We start from the raw sequence: 10,274 nt of genomic DNA, 5'->3' as shown, positions 1-10,274 counted from the left end.
TATATGTATATGTATATGTATATGTATATGTATATGTATATGTATATGTATATGTATATGTATATTTTTTTATAAAGTTTCACCTATATGTCCAAAAAATTGATGTTTTTTGGAAATACTAAGTCCATTCAAAATTTCTTTTATGAGAATTCACATTTGACAAAGAGTGCTAGTATCTAGCATGCCATTTAGGTCATTAGAAATAAAATGGATACATTTGTATTTGATAATAGGTTTCAAGAGGATATATAGCTAAAAACAGTGGTTTGTTTCCTTTGTTGAATTCATATAATTAAAATGGCTTAGGTTGATCAGAAGATTTCTCGCTGAGATTCATTAGCAAGAACATTTTCTCACTGAGAAAATGGACTCTGGTCTAATTATCAAGACAGGGATTTGGATGATGATTTGTTCCAAAAATATGCCGTTCTGAAACTGAAAGTTTCTATGGACCAAACTCTTTGACGTAATCTACTAATCTTGGCAAAACAAATGAAACTTCACCTATGAATTCAAAGTGGTAAATCTGAATCATGTTCAGAAGACCAGATTTCCAACATAAAGAGCCTTCTTGGTCCAAAGAGCATAGCTTATTGCTACCTACAGATTTTTCTTTATTGAAATATATGTTTCATATTGAAGTATCTTTTTATGCATTATTGCCAAAGTATTATTTGTTATTCAATAGCTTCTTCCTGAGTTTCTGTGAAAAGAAAATTGTACCATAAAATTAACATCCATAAAAGCTTTATTTTTACTTGATCATTAGTCTTTTTCTTTTGGGGACTTGTAGATTTCCTGAATGACCAACCAACTTTACATCATAAAATTTGGCCTTTGGAAAGTTTATTGCTAAACCTGAATCTCAAAGGCAAGTGTTTATCAGATTGTGGTATGTGTTTTTACTTTCCTATGCCCCTTTCCTACCTTAGAGATATGCTGTTTGATGGGATTTGGAGTTGAGGTAACTTTAAAAGTCATCTTAAATCCTTTGGTATTCTGATTAAAGATTAGATATTGAACAGTGACAATTCTCTTCTAACATTCAATGAAAAAGACATTAACAGGATGAAATGCCACCTCTTTTTGTGTGGTTTTATTCTCTGATAGTGACATCATTGTAAGGTGATCTTGAAAGGGCATGGATAAATTCAAACAATCAGTTTGCCTTTTTTATATGGAACAAACTTTCAAAAATAATGAGTCTTATTGATCGAATAATAATTATGATAAAGGAATTATTATGTAATACTAATATTAAACAAATTTTAATAATTATCTCCTAAGTAACAAGTACTTTGATTTACATTTTAATATATATTGCCTTGCTATATTGCTTTAATATATATTGCCTCATGACAATACATATATACGTAGTAATACTCTTGATGTATGCAAACTTTTTTCAAAAAGTAAATGACATTAAAACACTTTTATGTGTATTGATGTGTAATGACCCTGACTGACCAAAAGGTGGGGGAAACTGAAATAGAGTGAATTGTTATCAATCCACTCTAAACAATTGTGGGAAGGATATGGATGAATAAAAACTTATGCTAAGAAGCCAAGTCCAAAATAAAATCATCAGATGGCCTTGATAATATCCATCTGAAAAGTACGGAGATGACTAAAGCCAATTAAGACATTTGACCCCCCTCCAGGGCCAGGGATTTCTTAAGCCTTTCCAGATCTTTCATTCTGCAAAGCTGTGCTTCCCCCATCATGAAGGACACCACAGCCAACTGATGTTCCCAAGTCCCTGGCATCTCATCTTGGTGATTTGAGTCTCTTTCCCTGTTAGAGCCACATGACTGTGCACTTACAGTGTTGTAATGTACCTCTCTCTCCCCTGCCCACCCCCTTCCCCATTTCATTCACATTTTGGTTAGATGCAGTTGGCTTGAATCCTAAGTGAAACCTCCCCACTCTAGAGAAAGACAAAATTTTTGTTGCTGGGCAAAGGGTCTAAAAATTGTCTTTAGATCAGAACCTCTCTCACTGCTTTTGGGTCCAGCCACCCACCACAACAAATGTAAACATAAGGGTCCTGAGTGCAGCAAAGGAAAATATGTTACGATTTATGTTATGTAGCAGGGCAGAGAGAAAAGGAGAAGACCCAGCTCCTTTTCCCAGCAGAGGTGCCAGGAGCCTGCAGGATGGGCATAGACTGCTGCTACAGAGGGGGGCACCCCTGTCAGATACCATCCTTCCAAAGGCTTTCCAGGTGCACACTCAGCCCCACACTTCCAGGCAGCTCCTCTGCTCAGGATGTAGGGGCTGCATTCAGAAAACAGCACTGCATGGGCAACTTCCCTTCTGGTTTGCGAAGTGTCTGGACATCAGGGGGCAGGGCTAGCTTGTCATCCTGGCAGGAAATACTTTTGCTCCACTTGCACCCAGCCTAGGCAATTGCATAGGACTTCCTGTGGACACAGGGTTTAGGTCAGCCAGCTAATAGTTTCGGCTTAGAAGCTCATATTACAGCATAAATATACAGGGCAGAGCTCAAAGTCACTTTTCTACTTCTTCCTTTTATTTATTTATTTATTTTTAAGCAGGTCTATTTCTTCAAGTCTACTCTCCTTTATGAAAATACTGTGACCTTACAGGATCACAATAAAGAAACAACCCATTATTAACTAAGGTTCATATGTTGAAGCTGATAATTCAGGTTGATGTACTTTAAATAACCTCTACTTGAAAAACAGCCTGTCTCTAAATTGTGATCTTTATTTGATTTTTGTGTTTGGAATTTATTTATTTTTAAGTACTTTATTATTGAAGTAACATTGCTTTATAACATTATGTAAGTTTCAGGTGTGCATAATTACAAAGCTTGCAAATTCATGTCAGTTGACTAAAACCAAGGTAAACCCACCCAGTGAGGAAAAAATGTTCAAATAGAATATCTTAGCAATTTTTTCTTAGTTGATATCTATACTATTAACTGCATAGCCTATCTTTTCAGTTTTAACATGCTTTTGCTAATTTTTCCTTTAATGATATAAAAGACCAATATAAAATGCACATAGAATTTCTTACAGAATCATAAGAAAGAGAGGGATTGAGAATATGAGAGAAGATGAGCGAACAAACAGAAGTTGCCCCTACTGAATGTTACACATGACTAAGGATCGCACATTCAGATAGATGATTGCACATGAAAATTGGTGCTTGCCTGTCCTAGAGGCTGTTTGAGAACATAATTACCCATTCAGCACTCAGGCTTGTGTTTTTCACAACTCAGACATTAGTAAATGCACATTTTCCACTTCACAAACTTTTTTAAGGGTCTTGTTTTAGCACCTGCATTTGAAAACAGCCCTGCTCATGTAAACTCTCATTTGTGATAACTTTTCTCTTAACATTTAAAAGTACAAAGAATTGCTTGAAAATTCTCTTTTGCAAAACTTTATTCCAAAGGGCACCAAGAAACCTATCACTAATATGTTTTGAAATTGATGATATTTATCATGTTGGTAAATAAGAATGCATCTGATCCTATACATTAGAACCAAGTATCTCAATGAGGATAAAGCAAATTCTACCAATTTCCCTCTAGGAAATTGTGAGATGGTCATTTGTTAGCATCTGTCACTTTTGGCACATTTGGTCTTGTGGGTTAAGCTGTTTGAACATGATGTTAGGATAGAACCTGAGAATCAGTAACTTTATCCATCTATCAAAAACAGGGCATAGGGCAACTCTTACCTAACCAACACACTGATTAGACTGTTCATAGCTACTAAAGAGTCAGTAGACCATTAGCTGATGGTTACAAAAGAACTTTTATTATAGTTTTTTTTTTTTTTTTTTGGCTAATGAGTATTGGCATCAATCATAAAAGGACAGATATACTTAAGAACAAATTCAAAAATTTTAAAATTAATGACCTAAGGTCAGATCACACCCTGATTGATCCTTTAAAAAATCCTTATTTGGCCCTCCCAAGTGGTGCAGCGGGTTAAAACACTGCACTGAGAAACTAAAGCCACTTCCGCATGAGTTCGATACCCACCTGCCCTGGAGGTGACCACATGATGCGGCAGACCTCTCCTGACCCTCCAGCTGCTCTCCTCAGCAGTGTACTTCGTCGATCTGCCTGTTCTGCTTCCCCTCTGTCTCTGGTGAATCCTCTCACCCTCTGCATCTCTGGCCTGTACCCCAGTTCTGTACGAATAAATAAATAAATCGTAAAAAAAAAAAATCCTTATTCCCTGACCACATCTTTGGACTGTCCCATAGTCAGAAACCCTCACAATGATACCTATTCTAGAATAAATGCTTTTGATAATATTACAGATACTTTTATTTTTGGTCACCACTTTATCAAATCAGTATGTAGTTCACAGAATAATCAGTAGGCTTTAGTTTGTTGGCCCAGGGACATACACTGACTTGTAGTCAATTTTTTTTTCCCATGGGTGCAAAATGGGAATGCTATTATTTAGTTCATGAATATTTTTGTGAGGGATATATGAGAGAATGTTTGTAAAGCACTTACTATGGTGATATTAATATAACTTGTGGCTGGACTCAAAGGAAATTATTTAGAACATCTCTGGGTTCTTCTGGCTGGAAAATAATCAAACAAGTATTAGACAAATTAATAAGAGAAAAAATATAGAAGTTTAGTAACAAAGAATATGCTTCCTATATATCGCTTAGTGTGCAGTTGAGGGGCACCCAAGGATCCCGAACTAGTAAAGGATACATACTCTAAAAGGGATCTTGCTATCCATGCACATAAAGTCCCCCAATGAGGATAAGTGTTACCGTTGTCTCTGCCAAGAACCAAGGGAAGCCTCTCCATGTGTTTCTTACCTATGTGTCTCTTCTTAAGTCTCTTCTATAAGTATCTCTATATGTCTCTTCTCCATATGTCTCACCTAAGTGTCTCCTTCCTGCATTAGAAGTTTGCAAGCTGGAGCTGAAAAAGCAAGATTGGTGGCCTTGTGCACATACAAACCAACACTTTCCCTGCATAGTTACCATTTACCTGCATATCCTGCATATGTCCTCATATATATTTTTATTCCTATGGAATTCTTTCTAACCAAAGAGGTTTTACTTTAATTTATTATCTGTAAGTAAACCACATATATTGATCATGACCTGAATATAGCAGAGGTAGAAAATATATATGATCTCTGTGCTATAAATATGATTTTGATTTTCTAGTTGAAAATATACATCTGAGTTCAATCAGTGGTCTATGACTATATTTTTACAGAAACTAAGGATTGAGTTTTTTTTTTTTTTTTAATGATTCTAATGTAATAGGGAGGACTGAGAAGGATCCAAACCCCACAGGTAAAGGGCAGATTTCATTGATTGCAAAGGTCACTGTCCAAACTCATTGTCATCAAGAAAGCAGCTTTTTCCATTCTAAACTTTCAATCAGCTCAACAGCAAAATCAAAGTGGAGCAAATTTCAATCTAGATACAGCTCTTTTATCTGCCTAATCAGGTTGTTTGTGACTATAACTTCAAAATATGCTTTGAAAAATGACAATTATTCATCAAATCTAAGGAAGGTAGCAAAAATAGTTTTACGCAGTATATACATAGAATATACAATGCAAAATAATTTGTTTTATTAAGAGTAGAGGCAATTTTTTTAAGATGTAAAAATAATTGAGTGCTCCCTATTTCCTTAAGAGTCAGTCTGTAGTTACTGAGTACTAGTTCTGGTTGCAATCCTAATAGGAGGGAAAATAATTATACTGAAAAAGAAAAAGCTTCGGTGTATTGCTTACCTGCATTTAGCACAGTCATTATTATGTTATGTAATGCACTTAAATGTAATTGAGTACAAAATAAGCATGTAATAAATACCCCCATTGTGAATCCTGACAATTACTGTTAACTTTATTTTAAAATACGTTTATGTTTTAAAAGGAAAAAAAAAAGTTATCTGAAAAACACTAAAATAGTTTTCCTACAATATCTTATCACTGAAAAGTAGAATGACTTGTTTTGCTTAAGTAGCAGTGAGGTCTGTTCAAGGTTTCAAAAATAAGCAGCGATCATCACAAACAAGTAAAAAATAAGTCTAGAAAGTCTTAGCTTGAAGATCTATTGCATTACATGAGTTTTGAATGTATTTTTTTTGTAAATTAATATCATTTGCATAAAAATAGCCTAAGAAAGGTGCTTTGGTGGGTGATATAGCTTATATTTTGAGTAATGGTTATCCCCATACATTGGATTACTTGTGTGCTGAATTATTGTTGCAGCAAAATTTGAGGCTGCAAATAACCTCATATCCTTACAACACCAGCATTAACTTCCTTGGTTTTTCTGAAGACTAGGGCACAAAATGATCCTGTGGTAAACAATCTTTCTAGACCTAGATGAAGGATAGTTTTACCAGACATTATAAAGGTTTTTAATTTCAATATAGATACTAACTTCTTAATTGCATAGCATAGATCAACGTTATTAAACTGGAATTTTTCATTGACAAAGTCAATTAATCTTGCTTTTAATCATTTTAATACCTTCCACCTTTTGATAAACCTAGACATTTTATGACCTTATTTAATTTGAAATTTCAAAAAAAGAGTCAAATAGAATATCTAAGATTTAATAAGAAAATGGAAGTAATAAATACTATATGCTTAATATTCAAACTATTATCTATCTTAGCTCTGGACATTCTGATACATCCCTCAAACTGAAACAGGGCGAACTCACAGGAGCATAATTGATCTTGTTATTGTCTTCATCCACATACCTAAGAATGCAGGAAAAACAGAGAAAAACTTATAAAATGCTTTACTTATTGGGATAGTGGGAAAAGAGAAAAAAGAAAATGTATAGAGGTGGGATGTAGCTAGATGCTATCTGTCCTACCCCAGGTGGTATCTGCTGAGAGCAGAAGGGAGAGACAGTTCCTCAAGCAAACAAGAGCCCCAAACAAGGACACTTCATATGAGCTGTATCTTCTCAAGGTTCACATGGCAGCTCCATTGTAGCCCCTTATCTCAGAAGCCTTTTTTTCTTTTTCTTTTTCTTTTTTTTAAGATTTATTTATTTATTCATACAGAACTGGGGTACAGGCCAGAGATGTGGAGGGTGAGAGGATTCACCAGGGACAGAGTGGGGAGCAGAACAGGCAGATCGACGAAGTACACTGCTGAGGTGAGCAGCGGGCGGGTCAGGAGAGGTCTGCCATGCCATGTGGTCACCTCCGGGGCAGGCGGGGGAAGAACTCATGAGGAGGTGGCTTAAGCTTCTTAGTGCTGTGCTTTAACCCGCTGCGCCACCAGGGAGGGCCCCAGAAGCCTTTCTTAAGGAAGTCAGTGGGTGTAGTGCAGAATGACCCACCTTGTTCTACTGAGTTTGCTATGTTCTTCACTATTCCTTTAATACCTCTAGAGCTCCTTCCATGTCTGTCACTGTCAGCTTGCTGGCCAAGACCCATGACCCTGTTGTCTCCCCCTCCTCCTCTTGCCCACTTGCTATAGTCTATTTGGTCAGTTGATCATATGAGGCCTGGTGTACAACCCTTAGTCTCATGCTGCATCCTTTAATTGCTCAAGCATCGTTGATTAAAGTAAAGAAAAATCAGTATCTAACTTATTTACCTTGTGCATTTTAAAATAATTTCCTATAGCTATAATATATATGCTATATTTTATGAAACATACTTGTATAATATTTTGATACCTAATAAGTGTATCATACAAATGTTAAAAGAACATAAAACTACCTAATTCCACCTGTGCAATTAGGTAGAGAGGATTTTAATTAAGTAGCAAAATAATTATATGAATGAAGCTTGTTAAGAATAACATACCATTTAAATATTAAGAAAATTAAAGGGAATCCCATATTTAACAGATGGGAAGTGTGTTGCTATTACAATATAAAACACAACACAACAAAACAAAAGTAAACAGACATTTATAAACTAGAGAGATCCTACAGGGGAGGGGGACAGTGAGGGATCAGAAGGAGAGAGAAAAGTGGGGGCTATGATCATGAATGGTGGGAGAGGGGGCAAGTAAACATTGTTATAAAATGAACAATAGTGTAGGCCCTCCCTGGTGGCACAGCGGGTTAAAGCACTGCACTAAGAAGCTTAAGCCACTTCTGCATGAGTTCGATTCCAGCCTGCCCCAGAGGAGATCCACATGGCATGGCAGACCTCTCCTGACCCGCCCGCTGCTCCCCTCAGCAGTGCACTTCGTCGATCTGACTGTTCTGCTCCCCACTCTGCCCCTGGTGAATCCTCTCACCCTCCGCATCTCTGGCCTGTAGCCTAGTTCTGTATGAATAAATAAATAAATATTTTAAAAAAATGAACAATAGTGTAAATAGAACATAAAATAAATAAATAACACACACAAGAGTATGAGAACAAATGTAATAAAAGAGTCAAATATCATAAGATATCATAAGACTCATAACATAGTCTACACAGAATAACCTGTAGACTGTAAGACTGTAAATCCATGTAAATAATTCTTTATAGTAGTTTAGTCACATTTTAGAAGATCACTATGTCTTTCTATACATTTTGTTTACAGTAAAAATATATAAAGATGCCATTCGGTAAAACTGTATTCCTAGAGAATCATATGTGCTTTTCTAGGCTGCAATAACATCTGTGAGGTTCCAATTGCATAACATAATAGTCAGGTAGAATTTAAGTTATGTTCTTACACCAGAATTTAGATGGACTTGAAAATTAGTTCAGATGATAATTATTAATGTGTCTCTCCCTGAAGCTAGATAAAATTTTTGATTAACTGCTATAGAGAGAGGGAAATAAAATTTCTGAATATGTAATACTGGAAAACACATCAAATAACTTAGAAATGTTGATGCTTTTCTTGAATAAAACTATTCTTTCTATATATAGTCTTTTCAGTGAATCAGGATTGAGAGCATTTACCATTGACCTCTTCTAACTGCAATTCACAGTATTGCTTGATAGCACACCCTGACAATCTTTTGCATTCCCAACCTGAACCAGAATGAAATGCCCCACTGTTTCCTTTCTTCTCATTTAACCAATTTATGATACAAGATTGAGTGATGAGAAATCCTTGTGCAATTCTCTCATTTCTCAAATAATTAACTGAGGTCCAGAGTAGCTACTCCACATTCATTTAGGGACAAGGCCTGTACTAAAGCTCAGATCAGTTAATAATTTCATTTCCACATCAGGTTGCCTCAAGCAAGCAAGTATTAACCAATACATTTTGCACAAAATTCATTAATAGTCATTTTGTATCATCTGAAGACCATCACACCATTATAAAGATTTCTTTCCAACAGCTATTCCAGATTTTATAACATTAGGACATTTACTCTGTAATTAAAGCCATAAAAAGCATGCATTTATGACTTTAACAGGTCATTAAAATATACATAAGTAATATTCTTTGAAAATGCTGAGTCTTAGAGAGTCTTTTCTGGGAGTTATATATTGTTATAAAGCATATTCAAAGATTTTCACTTTCTCTGCCAGTCTTTACTCTCCACTTCAACACATGAGCCAAATTCATTCTTTATACAGTTAGATCCCTAAAGAAAGTGTCTTTTTTTATTCTTTGGTTCTATCTGAAAGTATCTTTATTGCTTTCTTAAAAGAGGAAAACTCCTTAATGACAAAAACATTGTTTTACTTTTTTTCACTGCTATAGATGTATTATCCAATGAACAAAAGTATTGCTATTTATCAAACTTCCTAAAATTCATTTTGTAATATTCACAAAATTTTGGATTGTCTTCATAAACAGAAGGGTGAGTAGTAACTAATGTTTGGAAACCCTTTTCTAGAAAACCTAAAATAGCCTTAGCTCTGCTGCCCTATTGTATGGATTTGGAGAATCCTTTTACCTTAACTTTCCCTGAATTTTAGACTTGAGAAGACTGATACATTTTCTGGATTGATGACAAGATTTTACATAGATGCCTGTTTCCTTTGATTTCATTTCTATTTTTCCCTTCTTCTTTTGGGATCACCATCACAACCAATGTTGACTTGACCACCTCCATTTTGCAACTGATCAGTACAAGTGGCCTAGAAAACAATTAAATTAAAATTTCAGGTCATGTCAGTTGAAAAACTTGAGTCGGACATGCCCAACTTCCATGCCATTCCATTTTGCCCTGCTCCCAAATTATAAGGAATTCTAAGACCTCTTTGAAATTACTGTAGGTAATTCAAAAAACCAAAAACTTATTTTTGTTTAGAAGAAGCAAAAACTTTCTCTGATTTCATGTGAAGACATGCAATTTAGAGTCAGAGTTTTTGT

Source organism: Condylura cristata, unplaced genomic scaffold, assembly GCF_000260355.1.
Source record: "Condylura cristata isolate star-nosed mole 26May11 unplaced genomic scaffold, ConCri1.0 scaffold00011, whole genome shotgun sequence".
NCBI classification, from domain to species: domain Eukaryota; kingdom Metazoa; phylum Chordata; class Mammalia; order Eulipotyphla; family Talpidae; genus Condylura; species Condylura cristata.
Note: the sequence above shows the minus strand (reverse complement) of the source record.